This window comes from Bubalus bubalis, chromosome 23 (assembly GCF_019923935.1).
Source record: "Bubalus bubalis isolate 160015118507 breed Murrah chromosome 23, NDDB_SH_1, whole genome shotgun sequence".
Lineage (NCBI taxonomy): Eukaryota > Metazoa > Chordata > Mammalia > Artiodactyla > Bovidae > Bubalus > Bubalus bubalis.
This window is the reverse complement of record NC_059179.1, coordinates 522,717-539,936: the sequence shown is the minus strand read 5'-3', so window position 1 is coordinate 539,936 and position 17,220 is coordinate 522,717. Positions and strand designations below refer to the sequence as shown.

Below are 17,220 nucleotides of genomic sequence, written 5' to 3'. Positions count from 1 at the left end.
CTCCCACTGTCACATTACAACATGTGCTCCCTCTATTGTAAATATTTTCTTTTCATAATCATAAACCTTAAGAAATCACTATTTACTAAATGATAGGAAACAATATCCAATTTTTTGGGTCATGAGAAACCATGGCTCTAAGCCCAGATTTTTAAACAATTTTTATGTTGGAGAAATTTCCCCACATTTGAAATGTATGACTCATAAACTTTTTCCTTAGCATCTTTTGCATGATTTCAGCTGGATTTATTGCAGAGTCTCATTTTATTGTAACTAGAGTCTGAAAGTATTCACACCTTTAATACGTAAAATAAATTTGGGGGAAATTGGTGGTAGGCTGAAAAAAGAGAGGAAAAATTTCCTCCTACTATGATTAACCTTGGGTTAAATTTTTAAATTTTAATGTATGTTTAATATATTCATCAGCTAAATCTCAGGTTTCTGAAGAAATCAATAACACAGTAATTTTTCACATAAAAATATTTGCCATCAGAATGTGTATTATAACTATTACACAGATCTGTCCTCTGTCTAGGAATCAAGGAACATATCATACAGAGGCTCTGTATAATGCATTCATAATAGTTAAAGTAAGAATTAGACGTGTGTTTGTTTTGGATTGACCCAAATAATACTGTGTAAGTGTGCATGCTCAGTCATGTCCGACTCTGTAGCCTACCAGGCTCCTCTGTCCGTGGAATTCTCCTGACAAGGATTCTGAAGTGGGTTGCCATTTCCTACTCCAGGTGAATTTCCTGACCCAGGGATCAAACCTGTGTCTCTTGCATCTCCTGCATTGGCAGGCCAATTCTTTACCAACTATACCACCAAGGGAGCCCACAAATAATATTACTTAGCATGCTGTTCACATATAAGAAATACAATGAACTGTCTGCTCTTCCCTGGAGAGGCTGAAGAAAAACGTTTTCTGAGTAGAGTGAGAGCTATCTGGGAAAATTAAAAAGAATAAAACAAGTCAGAAAATTCATGAAGTGATGATTTTAATTGGAAATTTAAATGTGCCAGGTGGCAGAGATCCCTTGGGTAGCGATACCTACTTTCAAAGAACACTTTATGTTTAGAAAGAACAGAATATTTAAAGGCGAGTTGAATAACTTTGATGAAACAAATAATTTCACTTACAGGAACTTAAGTATTCTGACTTTCTCTAGTGAGAAAAACCAGCAACATCTCAAGTAAGAAAGGTGAATATGAAATTAATTATAGTAAGGTTTAATTCTTATTTTAAATTTAAAATTAATAATTTATGCATGTTTTAATGTGTAAATTATAAATTTTAACATGGTAGAAAATGTTTTGGTTCATTAAAGGAACTTCTATATATTCCTTATTCTATTAAATAAAATTTGCAATTAAATACTAATAATAAATAATGGTATTAAGTCACTTTGAAATGTCAAAAAATGTAATAATTAAAGTCTAGGTATAGATAATATTAAAGAAAACTTCATTTGAGTCAACACATTGTAAAAAAATGTTATATGCTAAGCTAAGTTGCTTCAGTCGTGTCTGACTCTGTGCGACCCCAGAGACGGCAGCCCACCAGGCTCCCCCATCCCTCGGATTTTCCAGGCAAGAACACTGGAGTGGGTTGCCATTTCCTTCTTCAGTGCATGAAAGTGAAAAGTGAAAGTGAAGTCGCTCAGTCGTGTCCAACTCCTCGCGACCCCATGGACTGCAGCCTACCAGGCTGCTCTGTCCATGGGATTTTCCAGGCAAGAGTACTGGAGTGGGGTGCCATTGCCTTCTCCGAAAAAAATGTTATATATGTTTATTCAATTTGATATTCTAATAAGAGATTTAAAATGACATAACACATAAAATAAAGTTACAACTATTGGGGAACTCAAAGAACAATTATTTTGAAGAAAGAAACATAGAATTCAGGATTTATAAAATAATAAAGGTAGCTTTAAGCCCACATTGTTTTTAAATTATTTTCAAGGATTGCATTGCTAATTTTTGTCAGACATACAAATATACTTGAAATATATCTTGTTATGCGGGCAGGAATCCCTCAGAAGAAATGGAGTAGCCATCATGGTCAACAAAAGAGTCTGAAATGCAGTACTTGGATGCAATCTCAAAAACGACAAAATGATCTCTGTTTATTTCCAAGGCAAACCATTCAATATCACAGTAATCCAAGTCTATGCCCCAACCAGTAACGCTGAAGAAGCTGAAGTTGAACGGTTCTATGAAGACCTACAAGACCTTTTAGACCTAACACCCAAAAAAGATATCCTTTTCATTGTAGGGGACTGGAATGCAAAAGTAGGAAGTCAAGAAACTCCTGGAGTAACAGGCAAATTTGACCTTGGAATACGGAAAGAAGCAGGGCAAAGACTAATAGAGTTTTGCCAGGAAAATGTACTGATCATAACAATCACCTTCTTCCAACAACACAAGAGAAGACTCTACACATGGACATCACCAGATGGTCAACACCGAAATCAGATTGATTATATTCTTTGCAGCCAAAGATGGAGAAGCTCTATAGAGACAGCAAAAACAAGACCAGGAGCTGACTGTGGCTCAAACCATGAACTCCTTATTGCCAAATTCAGACTGAAATTGAAGAAAGTAGGGAAAACCACTAGACCATTCAGGTATGACCTAAATCAAATCCCTTATGATTATTCAGTGGAAGTGAGATAGATTTAAGGGCCTAGATCTGATAGATTGAGTGCCTGATGAACTATGGACTGAGGTTCGTGACATTGTACATGAGACAGGGATCAAGACCATCCCCATGGAAAAGAAATGCAAAAAAGCAAAATGGCTGTCTGGGGAGGCCTTACAAATAGCTGTGAAAAGAAGAGAAGTGAAAAGCAAAGGAGAAAAGGAAAGATATAAGCATCTGAATGCAGAGTTCCAAAGAATAGCAAGAAGAGATAAGAAAGCCTTCCTCAGAGATCAGTGCAAAGAAATAGAGGAAAACAAAAGAATGGGAAAGACTAGAGATCTCTTCAAGAAAATTAGAGATACCAAGGGAATATTTCATGCAAAGATGGGCTCGATAAAGGACAGAAATTGTATGGACCTAACAGAAGCAGAAGATATTAAGAAGAGGTGGCAAGAATACACAGAAGAACTGTACAAAAAAGATCTTCATGACCCAGATAATCACGATGGTGTGATCACTGACCTAGAGCAAGACATCCTGGAATGTGAAATCAAGTGGGCCTTAGAAAGCATCACTACGAACAAAGCTAGTAGAGGTGATGGAATTCCAGTGGAGCTCTTTCGAATCCTGAAAGATGATGCTGTGAAAGTGCTGCCCTCAATATGCCAGCAAATTTGGAAAACTCAGCAGTGGCCACAGGACTGGAAAAGATCAGTTTTCATTCCAATCTCAAAGAAAGGCAATGCCAAAGAATGCTCCAACTACTGCAGAATTGCACTCATCTCACATGCTAGTAAAGTATTGCTCAAAATTTTCCAAGCCAGGCTTCAGCAACATGTGAACCATGAACTTCCTGATGTTCAATCTGGTTTTAGAAAAGGCAGAGGAACCAAAGATAAAATTGCCCACATCCGCTGGGTTATGGAAAAAGCAAGAGAGTTCCAGAAAAACATCTATTTCTGCTTCATTGACTATGCCAAAGTCTTTGACTGTGTGGATCACAATAAACTGTGGAAAATTCTGAAAGAGATGGGAATACCAGACCACCTGATCTGCCTCTTGAGAAATTTGTATGCAGGTCAGGAAGCAACAGTTAGAACTGGACATGGACTAACAGACTGGTTCCAAATAGGAAAAGGAATACGTCAAGGCTGTATATTGTCACCCTGCTTATTTAACTTATATGTATAGTACATCATGAGAAACGTTGGACTGGAAGAAACACAAGCTGGAATCAAGATTGCTGGGAGGAATATCAATAACCTCAGATATGCAGATGACACCACCCTTATGGCAGAAAGTGAAGAGGAAATAAAAAGCCTCTTGATGAAAGTGAAAGTGGAGAGTGAAAAAGTTGGCTTAAAGCTCAACATTCAGAAAATGAAGATCATGGCATCCGGTCCCATCACTTCATGGGGAATAGATGGGAAACAGTGGAAACAGTGTCAGACTTTATTTTCTTGGGCTCCAAAATCACTACAGATGGTGACTGCAGCCACAAAATTAAAAGACGATTACTCCTTGGAAGGAAAGTTATGACCAACCTAGATAGAATATTCTAAAGCAGAGACATTACTTTGCCAACAAAGATGTGTCTGGTCAAGGCTATGGTTTTACCTGCGGTCATGTATGGATGTAAGAGTTGGGCTGTGAAGAAGGCTGAGCACTGAAGAATTGGTGCTTTTGAAGTGTGGTGTTGGAGAAGACTCTTGAGAGTCCCTTGGACTGCAAGGAGATCCAATCAGTCCATTCTGAAGGAGATCAGCCCTGGGATTTCTTTGGAAGGAATGATGCTAAAGCTGAAACTCCAGTACTTTGGCCACCTCATGCGAAGAGCTGACTCATTGGAAAAGTCTCTGGTGCTGGGAGGGATTTGGGGCAGGAGGAGAAGGGGACGACAGAGGATGAGATGGCTGGATGGCATCACTGACTCGATGGACGTGAGTCTGAGTGAACTCTGGGAGTTGGTGATGGACAGGGAGGCCTGGCGTTCTGTGATTCATGGGGTTGTAAAGAGCTGGACACGACTGAGCGACTGAACTGAACTGATACTCTTGAGAAATTCAAACTAAAATCTTACCTATTTCATGTTATACAAGATTTGATCACCAAAATGTCATATCTGTACAATTAAAAACTATGTTTTATTTAGCACTGGAAATAATTTTATTCAAGTAATGAGTGAAGTTGCTCATACTAAATGTTTGTATTCATAAAGTGATAAAGATTAAAATTCTATTCTTTTGTATATTAATCTTTTCTCCCTTTTCAGATTGACAATTTTAAAAGTGTCTGTTCCTTTTCTCAATTTCAGAATCAAATAATGAACACTATATTAAGTAAACAAGCATTTTCTAGATTCTTTATTGTTCCTAAGTAGGAAAATAGTCTCAGTCCTTCTATCCCGGATCATGTAATATTGGTGGGAAAATAAAAGGTTAATGAAAGGAATTAGCCAAATTGCAACACTATGTGCTACAAAGTTGTGTGTGTTCTCCCTATTAGTTCTACAGAGTAGAAGTGATAATATTATTGAAATTATTAGCATAAAATTCTTGGAGAATTCACATCTAAGAGTCTGGGATTTTTATAACACTGTGATGATTGTTTTAATATCTTATTTCATTCCCTCATTAACCATGTGATACAAAGTCAAGGTAAATTAGAGAGCAGTTTTTCATAGTGGTAAAACAGAAACTGAAATTTAGAATAAAATTTAGTTTTTAATGACAAAAATAATAGCTAGCTTTTAAATAGACTTTATATGAATGCCAAAACATCTTTAATTTGCTTTACATGTATTAAATGAATTAATTCATATAGCAATCCTAACTGTTGGCACAACTATTAGTCAGTTTTACAGCCAAGTGATCTATGTCAAAGGGAGATTAAGCAGTTTGCATTGTTACACAGCTGGCAAGTGAAGCCGTGATTCGATTGCAGGCTATCTTGTCAGGATTGTATTTTTTATCCATGACACTATTTTTAGACTATGCTTGCATGGAAAAACTTGAAACATGAAGGATGGGGAAATGAAGCAGGGCTGGGAGTCATGTTGAGTCAAGTGATGCCTGGAGTGTAATATTTAAGGAGGCAGTCACTTTAACAATGGTGCAATGTAGAGTCAGCCCTGAAACTGAGTGCCTGCTTTTAGATTCTGTACTAGAGGAATTTCATTCCTTATTTAGGTAGGACCATATTCTACTCCTGGCTCTGATGAAAGGGAAAAAATGGAAAAATGTAATCATCAACAAGTAACTCAATAACTCTACCAAAAACAATTTTTTAAGGAAGTGTGTTACAACCCTGGCAACTAAAGATTTAAGAACATTATACCAGATTAATAATTATAATTATAGGGCCATAACTTATACATAAACATATTAAAAGTGACTATATCAATAATATCATATTTAATTATCTTAAATAAGAAAGTAAACAGAAAATTTAAACAATTACTTAATATAATAGATGATAAATAACAGAGTTAGGATTCAAACTTAAGTATGATTTAAAAAATAGGAACTGATTTGCAATTACAGAACCAATGTGCAAATGATCAATGTATCCCATCATTGCTAAATCTCAGTATCCTAGCTCAATAAAAGTGAGTTTAGAAACTGTTATCTGAATTATTATTATTATTATTTTTTAAATTTTATTTTTAAACTTTACATAACTGTATTAGTTTTGCCAAATATCAAAATGAATCCGCCACAGGTATACATGTGTTCCCCATCCTGAACCCTCCTCCCTCCTCCCTCCCCATTCCATCCCTCTGGGTCGTCCCAGTGCACTTTCTGAGGAACAACAAAGACTTAGAGATGTACACAGAACACAGGGTAAAGCATAATAGGAAGTATCTTACATAGCTAGTGAACACATTCTAGGTGACCCCTGTTTTCCCAGAGTGACCCTCTTAATTGCTTGTATCTGTATCTATTCCCACAAATCTTTTCTAGAATAAAACCCTCTGATAGCCCCCACATAGTATCTTACTGAAATATATGTATTTTATTCCCGTATGTACAATAAAAAAATATTCTCTCATATTTTTTCGTAAACTGCCTAACAATGTGAATTGTATATAAGAACATGTATGATCAAGATCAAGTGATGGGAGGGAAATGAAAAGTTGAAATATGTAGTTGAAAATATATAAGGAAGATAATTTATGTTATATTAATTGTTCTACTGAAGTATATAAAGAAAAGTTATAGAGAAATACAATAAAATTGCCAAAAAATGTTAAATATTAAGGGAATTCCCTAGACGTCCAATGATTAGGACTCTGTACTTTCACTGCCATGAGCCTGAGGTTCAGTCTCTGGTTGGGGTACTAAGATCCCACAAGCCATGAGACATGGCCACATAATAATGTAAGTATTTAAAACTGAGATCACATAGCAACAGTGTGAGTCTATCTTCAATGATTATCAACTTGTCCAATGCCTGTGCTGATCAGGGAATTTGGGGCTTCTCTGGTGGCTCAGCTGATAAAGAATCCACCTGCAATGCAGGAGACCCAGGTTTGACCCCTGGGTGGGGAAGATCCCTTGGAGAAGGGAATGGCAACCCACTCCAGTATTCTTGCCTAGGAAATCCCATGGACAGTGAAGCCTGGCAGGCTACAGTCCATGGGATCAGAGAGTCAGACACAACTGAACAAGTAACACTTTAAGATTTTTGACTTTGGACTGTATTCAAAAATAATGCCCTAAAAGATATTTCAAGGGAGAACGTATGGTAATAACACATGGATTATAAACTGAGAAAGGAGAAATGCATAAATAATAAAATTCTTAAATTAGAAACAATTGCACTTTTTGATGACTGTAGCTTTGTAGTATAATATGAAGTCAAGGAGTGTGATTCCTACAGCTTAATTTTTCTTTCATAAGATTGCTTTGGCATTTGGGCTTTTTGTTAGAACACTCTCTGACATAAATTGTAGCAATATCTTTTTGGATCTGTCTCCTAGAGTAATGGAAATAAAAAATGAACAAATGGGACCTAATTAAACTCAAAAGCTTTTTTTTTTCTCACAGCAAAGGAAACTATAAACAAAAGGAAAAGATAACCCATAAATTGGAAGAAAATATTTGCAAACAATGTGACTGACAAGGAATTAACCTCTGAAACAGCTCATATAAAAAAGACAACCCAATCAAAAAATGGGCAGAAGGCCTAAATAGACATTTCTCCAAAGAAGGTATACAGATGGCCAAAGGCACATGAAAATATACTTATTATCTCTATATTAGAGAAATTCAAATCAAAACTATGATGAGATGTCACCTCAGACTGGTCAGAATGGCCATCATCAAAAAGTCCACAAACAGCAAATGCTGGACAGGGTGTGGAGAAAAGGAGACCTTCTTACACTGTTGTTAGGAATGTAAATTGGTACAGCCACTATGGAGAACAGTATGGAGGTTCAATTAAAAAAAAAAAACAAACTAAAAATAGAGCTACCATATGATTCAGTAACCCCACTGCTGGGCAAATATCTGGAGAAAAACATGCTCTAAAAGTATACATGGACCCCAATATTCATTGCAGCACTATTTACAATAGCCAAAACATAGAAGCAATCTTAATGTCCATTGACAGAGAAATGAAAACAAAAGATGAGGTACATATATACAATGAAATATTACTCAGCTATTAAAAAGAATTAAATAATGTCATTTGCAGCAACGTGGATAGACCTGGACATTATCATACTAACTGATGTCATACAGAGAAAGACAAATATTGTATGACATCACTTATATGCCAAATAAAAAAAAAAGGTACAAATGAACTTATTTATGAAACAAAAACATACTCAGAGAACAAACTATAGTTATCAGGTGGGAGAGGTTGGGGGGATAGATTGGGAGATTGAGATTGACACAAATACATGGCCCTATTTGAAATAGATAACCAACAAGGACCTTCTGTATAGCATTAGAACTCTGCTCGGTATTCTGCAATAACCTAAATGGGGAAAGAACTTGAGAAAAGAATAGATGCATGTGTATGTATAATTGAATCATTTTGCTGTACATGTGAAACTAATATAACATTGTTAATCAACTATACTCAAATATCAGATAAAATTTTTTTAATAAAATAATTTTATGATTTGAAAAAAAAAGAAACAATTGCATTGATCATGGAAATCAATCTGGATATCCTGATACAATTTATAAAACAGGCACTGATGCCTGATGGTAAAAATAAAAAGCAGATAATACATTTCCACCTTTTCACAGATGCAACACCAAGAAAAAGCACCAGAAGGTAATCTCGGTAAACTGACGGAGTTTGTTCTCCTGGACTTTGCTGATGTTCCACATCTCCAGAGGTTTTTATTTGGACTGTTCTTACTTACCTACATAATTATCTTGATGGGCAATGGCATCACATTTCTGATGACAAAACTAGACCTGGTCTCCAGACCCCCATGTTTTTTTTCCTTGGCAATTTTTCCCTTTTGGAAATCTGCTATGTGTCTGTTACATTCCCCAGAATGGTGACGAGTCTTTGGACACAAAGAATGACTTCTTTAGTTGCTTGTGCCACACAAATGTGCTTCATCTTTATACTTGGGGCCACAGAGTGATTCCTTCTGGCTGTGATGGCCTATGATCACTACGTGGCCATTTGTAACCCTCTGCACTATCCTCTAGTCATGAACTACAAGGTGTGTATCCAGCTAGTGGCTGGTTCCTGAATCAGTGGAATCCCAATCCAAATAGGCCAGACATCCCAGATTTTCTCTCTGCCCTTTTGTGGTTCTAACCTCATCAACCACTTCTTCTGTGACATCCCTCCCATACTCAAGCTGGCCTGTGGGGACACTTTTCTGAATGGAATGTTGGTCTTCACAGTTGCTGCGCTGTTTGTTTTGGTTCCATTTCTGTTGATACTTGTCTCCTATGGCAAAATCATCTCCACAATCCTTACATTGCCATCAGCCACAAGTTGGGGCAAAACTTTTTCCACCTGCTTCTCTCATCTTATGGTTGTGGCATTGTTCTTTGGATCAGCCATTGTCACATATTAAAGACCCAAGACCTAGGGCTCAGCAGGAACTGATAAGGTGCTTTCCCTCTTCTACACGATTGACACCTGTGTTTAACCCCATGATATACAGTCTAAGGAAGATGGATGTCATGATGGCACTGAGGTAATGGCCATGCAAATACCTTAGTTCATTGAAAAAATAAGTTGTATTTCAGAAGTTGATTTCTTATGTATTTATTATAATTTTTCAATATTTATCTTAAACTCAATTTATCTGTCTATAAAGTGGTAGTTATTACCAAAGTAAAAATTACTTATAACACTGAGAAACCTTTGTGTATCCAGTTATACAGTTGTGTATGGGTCAACAAATATCAAATCATTCACTTGGGAATTCTATTGTGAAATGTTCTCTTTTAGTAAGAACTTTAGACAAGAATTGCTATAATAGGCCCAGTTGTAATACAGACTCACTTATATCACTTATTTGAAAGCATATTATTCAGTTCCATAGAGTTGTCACAGAAATTTTTAAAACCAAGTTAGTATTGGACATTAATTAAAATGTTATATATAGTTTGTCCTAGCAATTATTCTACAGAGAAATAATTTCTTAGAGTGAAAAGTACCTCTCATTGGGAATGTAGTTTAATAAATGATGTTGTACAATGATATTAGTAATTATTAGATATCATTTATGTGTATATCAGATTAAATCCATAATATGATTTGTTGAGTTGATAAAACAAAAGATATTATTTAAATCTTTATATATAATAAGATGAGCTTGGAAAAAGTGATGGGAATATTCACAAGTCATGGTTTTTTAATATATTTTCATAGAGATGATAGTGGTGATAGGAAAGCTAGGGGAAAAGGGAAAGGATTTAAATTTTTGTAAAAGTAAGTATCTGCTATAAAAGCACGAGTAATGTACATCTTAAACCTTACATACATACACATATTAGAAGTGGTCAATACAAAAACAATCATCGTTATTAATTATGGAAATCACAGAGTAAATCATTCTATTTTCCCCTTTGTTTTATTGAAATTGTGCAGTTTATTACAATAAGCTTGTGCTATTCAGGTAATCAAAATAACAAACAATAAATTTGTATTCATTCTGGACAAGGAAAATAACAATTATTAGTTGTGGGTGCTATTTCTGTAGTTATATAATTTCAAAATTCCATGTATATATAATAATCCTTCATATAGACAGGCAACAGATCATTGCAGAAACATGACCTGTCACCAGTACTCAGAGTTAGAAAATATGATGAAGCTTGAATAGTTGCTTTTAAAGTTTATTCCCATAAAAATATATGTCAGTTTTGTTCACATTTATATGGAGCTAGCTATTTCTATGACCCACCTCCCAGAATATTGGAAATAAAAGCAAAAATAAACAAATGGGACCTAATTAACCTTAAAAGCTTCTGCACATCAAAGGAAACTATTAGCAAGGTGAAAAGGCAGCCTTCAGAATGGGAAAAAATAATAGCAAATGAAGCAACTGACAAACAACTACTAGCAAAAATATACAAGCAACTCCTACAGCTCAATTTCAGAAAAATAAATGACCCAATCAAAAAATGGGCCAAAGAACTAAAGAGACATTTCTCCAAGAAGACATACAGATGGCTAACAAACACATGAAAAGATGCTCAACATCACTCATTATCAGAGAAATGCAAATCAAAACCACTATGAGGTACCATCTCACACCAGTCAGAATGGCTGCGATCCAAAAGTCTACAAGCAATAAATGCTGGAGAGGGTGTGGAGAAAAAGGAACCCTCTTACACTGTTGGTGGGAAAGCAAACTAGTACAGCCACTATGGAGAACAGTGTGGAGATTCCTTAAAAAACTGGAAATAGACCTGCCTTATGATCCAGCAATCCCACTGCTGGGCATACACACTGAGGAAACCAGAAGGGAAAGAGACACGTGTACCCCATTGTTCATCACAGCACTGTTTATAATAGCCAGGACATGGAAGCAACCTAGATGTCCATCAGCAGATGAATGGATAAGAAAGCTGTGGTACATATACACAATGGAGTATTACTCAGCCATTAAAAAGAACACATTTGAATCAGTTCTAATGAGGTGGATGAAACTGGAGCCTATTATACAGAGTGAAGTAAGCCAGAAAGAAAAACACTAATACAGTATACTAAGGCATATATATGGAATTTAGAAAGATGGTAACAATAACCCTGTGTACAAGACAGCAAAAGAGACACTGATGTATAGAACAGTCTTATGGACTCTGTTGGAGAGGGAGAGGGTTGGAAGATTTGGGAGAATGGCATTGAAACATGTGTAATATCATGTATGAATCGAGTTGCCAGTCCAGGTTCGATGCACGATACTGGATGCTTGGGGCTGGTGCACTGGGACGACCTAGAGGGATGGTGTAGGGAGGGAGGAGGGTTCAGGATGGGGAGCACATGTATACCTGTGGCAGATTCGTTTTGATGTATGGCAAAACTAATACAGTGTTTGAGGTTTAAAAATAAAATTAAATTTAAAAAAATTGTAAAAAAAAATAAATAAAGTTTATTCCCATAAAAATATATGTCAGTTTTGTTCACATTTATATGGAGCTAGCTATTTCCACATGGATAGGGAGGTGCAGTACCACTTTCTCCTTGGGAGAAAGCAACCAGATGACATGTGACCAATTCTGATAATAAAGTGAAGAAGGAAAAACCAACTCTTATTGAGAACCAAGTAAACAATAAATCACCAAGATTCTCAGATAATACAGCCATCATAACCTACTAAAATCTAATGGAAATAACTGAATACAGGGGAGGTTAAAAAAAAGAGAACAACAACAAAATTCCAGGAAAATTTCTAGCAGAAGTTGGATAAATCCTGAAACTATTATATGTTGAAAAGATTGAGACAGAAATTAAGAAATCCTCTCTTTTTTCTCTCCTTCCTGTCTAATTAAAAAAACAATTTTTAGAGAGAAGAGATAACTAATGGGGGCAGGGAACACCACTTAAAAATATTGGTATATCAAACTGGCGTGACTGGATCTCTCTCCTTGTACAGAGAAGGGCAAATAAGAGTGATATCATGGAGCATTATAGCTTCTTTGGTAGGTACTGAAGTTCCACAAGCTAAAAATGTCAGTGGACATCTTCATAAATTATTTTATCTTTGGCTTGGCAACTAACAAACCATATCTAAACTAGTTACCACATTCAGTAGTAATAGCTTGCCAAAAATCTGTATCTGTAACACGTGTTTTTAAAACACAATGAATGTGTGCAAATACTACCAATGCTTTGTAAATTATAAGTATCTGTATTAGCAAGATAATCTTTTATTACTACTTTGCATTGTACTATTTCCAGCAAAAATCACTTATAATTCTGAGAAATTAAGCACACACAATTTTATTATTTAGAAACACGAAAACAGAAATTCATTTACGTAGGTATACATGCTTGTCCGTGTGTTGTACTTTAGGAGAATATTGCTTTTGTGGACTGAAGTCAACTGACAATGAAGGATGGGAAGGTCAATAATATGTGCAAAATATTTCCAAGATTAATAGCCTGATTCAGGGAAAGTGAAAAGTGAATATGTCTTCATTGTGCATCTGGATTGTATTAATAGCTATGGATTCTTTGCTGGAAAAGAATATTCAGGGAATAATGATAGACACCTTCTCTTTCTTTCCTTCTTTTAAAGGTATCTGCATATTTATATTTATATAAGTATCATATGTATAATTGTTTTTTGGAATAGTGTTTTGCTATATGTAACTTTATATCAATAAACTATTTCTTTAGCTGTGACGTGAAAGCATGTAAGCTTATTTCACTATCATATAATTAGTACAGAGAACATGTATGGAAATAGAATAATAGAATTGGAATATAAAGAGAAGGTGAACATATGGTCTAAGGGAAGAGTTGGAAAAAATATAAATTATGAAACAAACTTAGAGAGATGATGTTGAAATTTCAAAAAGGAAGATGATTGAGCTTTGCCATATAAGCTTTATATACAAAAGATATACATATTTATATATGTACATTTATATTTTGTGTTTAAAGCATTTAGATAGATGATAGATACATAGATAAAAAGAGTTGGTGTGTGCATGAAATAACACAGATGTGAACTTTTCTAGGTGGATTCATTGAAGTAATTATATTTAGAATGATTAAGGTTGTCATACATGGCCTTCCCCAGTGGCTCAGCAGTAAAGAATCTGCCTGAAGTGCAGGAGCTGCAGGAGACATGGGTTTGATCCTTGGATTGGGCAGATACCTTGGAGAAGGGCATGGCAACCCATTTCAGTATTCTTGCCAGGATAATCCCATGGATAGAGGAGCCTGGCTGGATACAGTCCATAGGGTGGCACAATCAGACACAACTGAAGTACCTTAGCATGCACACACAAGGTTGTCATATATATAAATATATTGTTGTTGATATTCAGTCGCTCAGTTGTGTCTGACTCTTTGTGAGCTCATGGACTGCAGCATGCCAGGCTTCCCTGTTCTTCATCATCTACTGGAGCTTGTTCAAATTCATGTCCATAAAATTGGTGATGCCATCCAACCACCTCATCCTCTGTTTTCCCCTTCTCCTCCTGCCCTCAGTCTTTCCCAGCATCAGGGTCTTTTCTAATGAGTCTGCTCTTCGCATCAGGTGGCCAATGTATTGGAGCTTTAGCTTCAGCATCAGTCCCTCCAATGAATACTCAGGATTGATTTTCTTTAGGATTGACTGGTTTGATCTTCTTGCAGTCCAAAGTACTCTCAAGAGTTTTCTCCAACACCACAGTTTAAAAGCATCAATTCTTTGGCACTCAGCCTTCCTTATAAAATGTGTCTTTGAGGGTCATTGTTCTGTGACAGCCAACATACTTGACAAAACAGATAATAAATTAATAACTGCCTCATATATTGGATTTCCATACTGAAAGTATGTGTAAACACTAGAAAACCACTGAATATCTTAGATCAAATAAAAAGAGAAAGAACCTTGAGATAATCTCTGTCCTTTTCTTTCAAGTGAGGTCTCATTTAGAATTGTAAGTAGAATCAAATGACTAACAAAAACTTATCTACTCTCTTTCAGTGTGATAAAGAATGATAGATGACAATGAAAAACATATTAGGGGTTGCGAGCTAAGATGGTGGAGGAGTAGGACGGAGAGAACACTTTCTCCCCCACAAATTCATCAAAAGAACATTTAAACACTGAGTAAATTCCACAAAACAGCTTCTGAATGCCGGCAGAGGACATCAGGCACCCAGAAAAGCAACCCAATTCTTTGAAAGGAGGTAGGAAAAAATATAAAAGACAAAAAAAGAGACAAAAGAGGGAGGGATGGAGTTCCATCCTGGGAAGGGAGTCTTAAAAAGAGAGAAGTTTCCAAACACCAGGAAACCTTCTCACTGCCAAATCTGTGCCGAGCCTTGGAAGCACAGAGGGCAACATAACAGGGAGGAAAAATAAATAAACAATTAAAACCCACAGATTGCGAGCCCTAAGGTAACTCCCCCAGCAGAGAAGCAGCACAGACACCTGCACACGCCACTAGCAAGTGGGGGCTGGGCAGGGAGGTGTGCTGTGGGCTGCATCACTTAGAGTAAGGATCTGGCCTGAATACCCCGAGCGCTATCTGAGCGAAATAATTTGGGCTAGCAAACCAGATTGTGGGATATCTACCACGTGAAAAGCCAGCCCTAACCTAAGACACCACCAGGCTCGCACATGGAACAAAGGACTGAACAGAGATAGCTGGCTACAGACCATCCCCCTCCCGTGACAGGCAACCAGAGCCGGAAGGGGGCAATCGCAGCCCCAGAGAGACATTATCTATAAAACTGTAAGCAGACTTCTTTGCTAACTAAAACTTCTTGGGGTTCTGGACAGTCAACATCCTCCTGAGAAGGTGCGCTGATTGCACACCTAGATAACTGAGCGGTGGGGAGGCGATAAGTCGCAGCAATCGCGCTCACCAAACACCTCATCACCTGAGCTGCTTGGACCTGGGAAGGGCACAAAATGCAGGTCCAACTGAGTCTGCACCTCTGAGGACTACCCAGGTGCCTGAACCTGAGTGGCTTGGACCTGGGAGGTGAAAGCAGCCCAGGGCCAGCCACGGATGGTTCCCGGCAGAACAACCTAGAGCCTGAGCAGTGTGGGCAGGGAGGCTACACGCGCCGTGAGTGGGGGCAGACCCAGTGTGGCTGAGGCACTGTGAGCACATGCCAGTGTTATTTGTTTGCAGTGTCCCTCCCTCCCCACAGCGTGACTGAACAAGTCAGCCTAAAAAAAAAAGTGTCCACCACTGTCCCCTTTATGTCAGGGCGGAAACCAGACACTGAAGAGACCAGCAAACAGAAGAAGCTATAACAGAGGGAACCGCCTTGGAAGCTACAGGCAATAGATTAAAACCCTGTGGTTAGTACCGACTGCATAGGAAGGGGCCTATAGATCTCGAGAAATATAAGTCAGACCAAGGAACTAGCTGAAAATGAACTGACCCCACAATACCCACAACAAAACCAGAGAAAGTCCTAGATATATTTTTACTATTTTTACGATCATTTTCTTTCTTTCTTTCTTTTTTAATTAAAAAAAATTTTAAGTCCTCTATTATTCCTTTAATTTTCACTTTTATAACCTACTATTACTTTGAAAAAAAAAAAAGACCCTATTTTTTATTTTTAAAGCAAACTTCATATATATATTTTTTATAATTTTTGTGACCTTTTTTTTCTTATTTTCTTTAACATTGTATTTTTGAAATTCCAATCTATACTCTAGATTTTTAATTTTAGCTTTTTGGTATTTGTTATCAATTTTGTACCTCTATTTTTTTTTAATAATTTTTGTGAATATTTTTCTCTCTCTTTCTTTCTCTTCTTCTTTTATATAACATTGTATATCTGAAATTCCAAACTCTACTCTATATTATTAATTTATGCTTTTTGGTATTTGTTATCAATTTTGTACCTACATTTTCTTTATAATTTTTGTGACTTTGTTTTTTTTTTCTCTCTTTCTTTTTCTTCTTCTTTTTTTTAACATTGTATTTTTGAAATTCCAAACTGTACTCTAGATTTTTAACTTTTGCTTTTTTGTATTTGTTATCTATTTTGTACCTATATTTTCTTTATAATTTTTGCGACTTTGTTTTTGTTTGTTTTTTTTTTTCTGTCTTTCTTTTCCTTCTTTTTTCTTTAACATTGTATTTTTGAAATTCCAAACTCTACTCTAGATTTTTAATTTTTGCTTTTATATATTTGTTAGCAATTTTGTACCTTTAAGAACCCAATCTTCAGATAACATTTTTCACTAGGGAGCGAGATTACTGGCTTGACTGCTCTCTCTCCCTTTGGACTCTCCTTTTTCTCCACCAGGTCGCCTGTGTCTCCTCCCTAACCCCTCTCTACTCTACCCAACTCTGTGAATTTCTGTGTGTTCCAGATGGTGGAGAACACTTAGGGAACTGATTACTGGCTGGATCTGTCTCCCTCCTTTTCATTCCCCTCTTTTATCCTCCTGG

At 36.5% G+C, this 17,220-nt stretch overlaps 1 pseudogene; it reads left to right on the top strand.

The window, feature by feature from the left end:
• Positions 1 to 8,907: 8,907 nt before the first annotated feature.
• On the top strand, positions 8,908 to 11,109 carry LOC112581652 (annotated as a pseudogene).
• Positions 11,110 to 17,220: the final 6,111 nt, after the last annotated feature.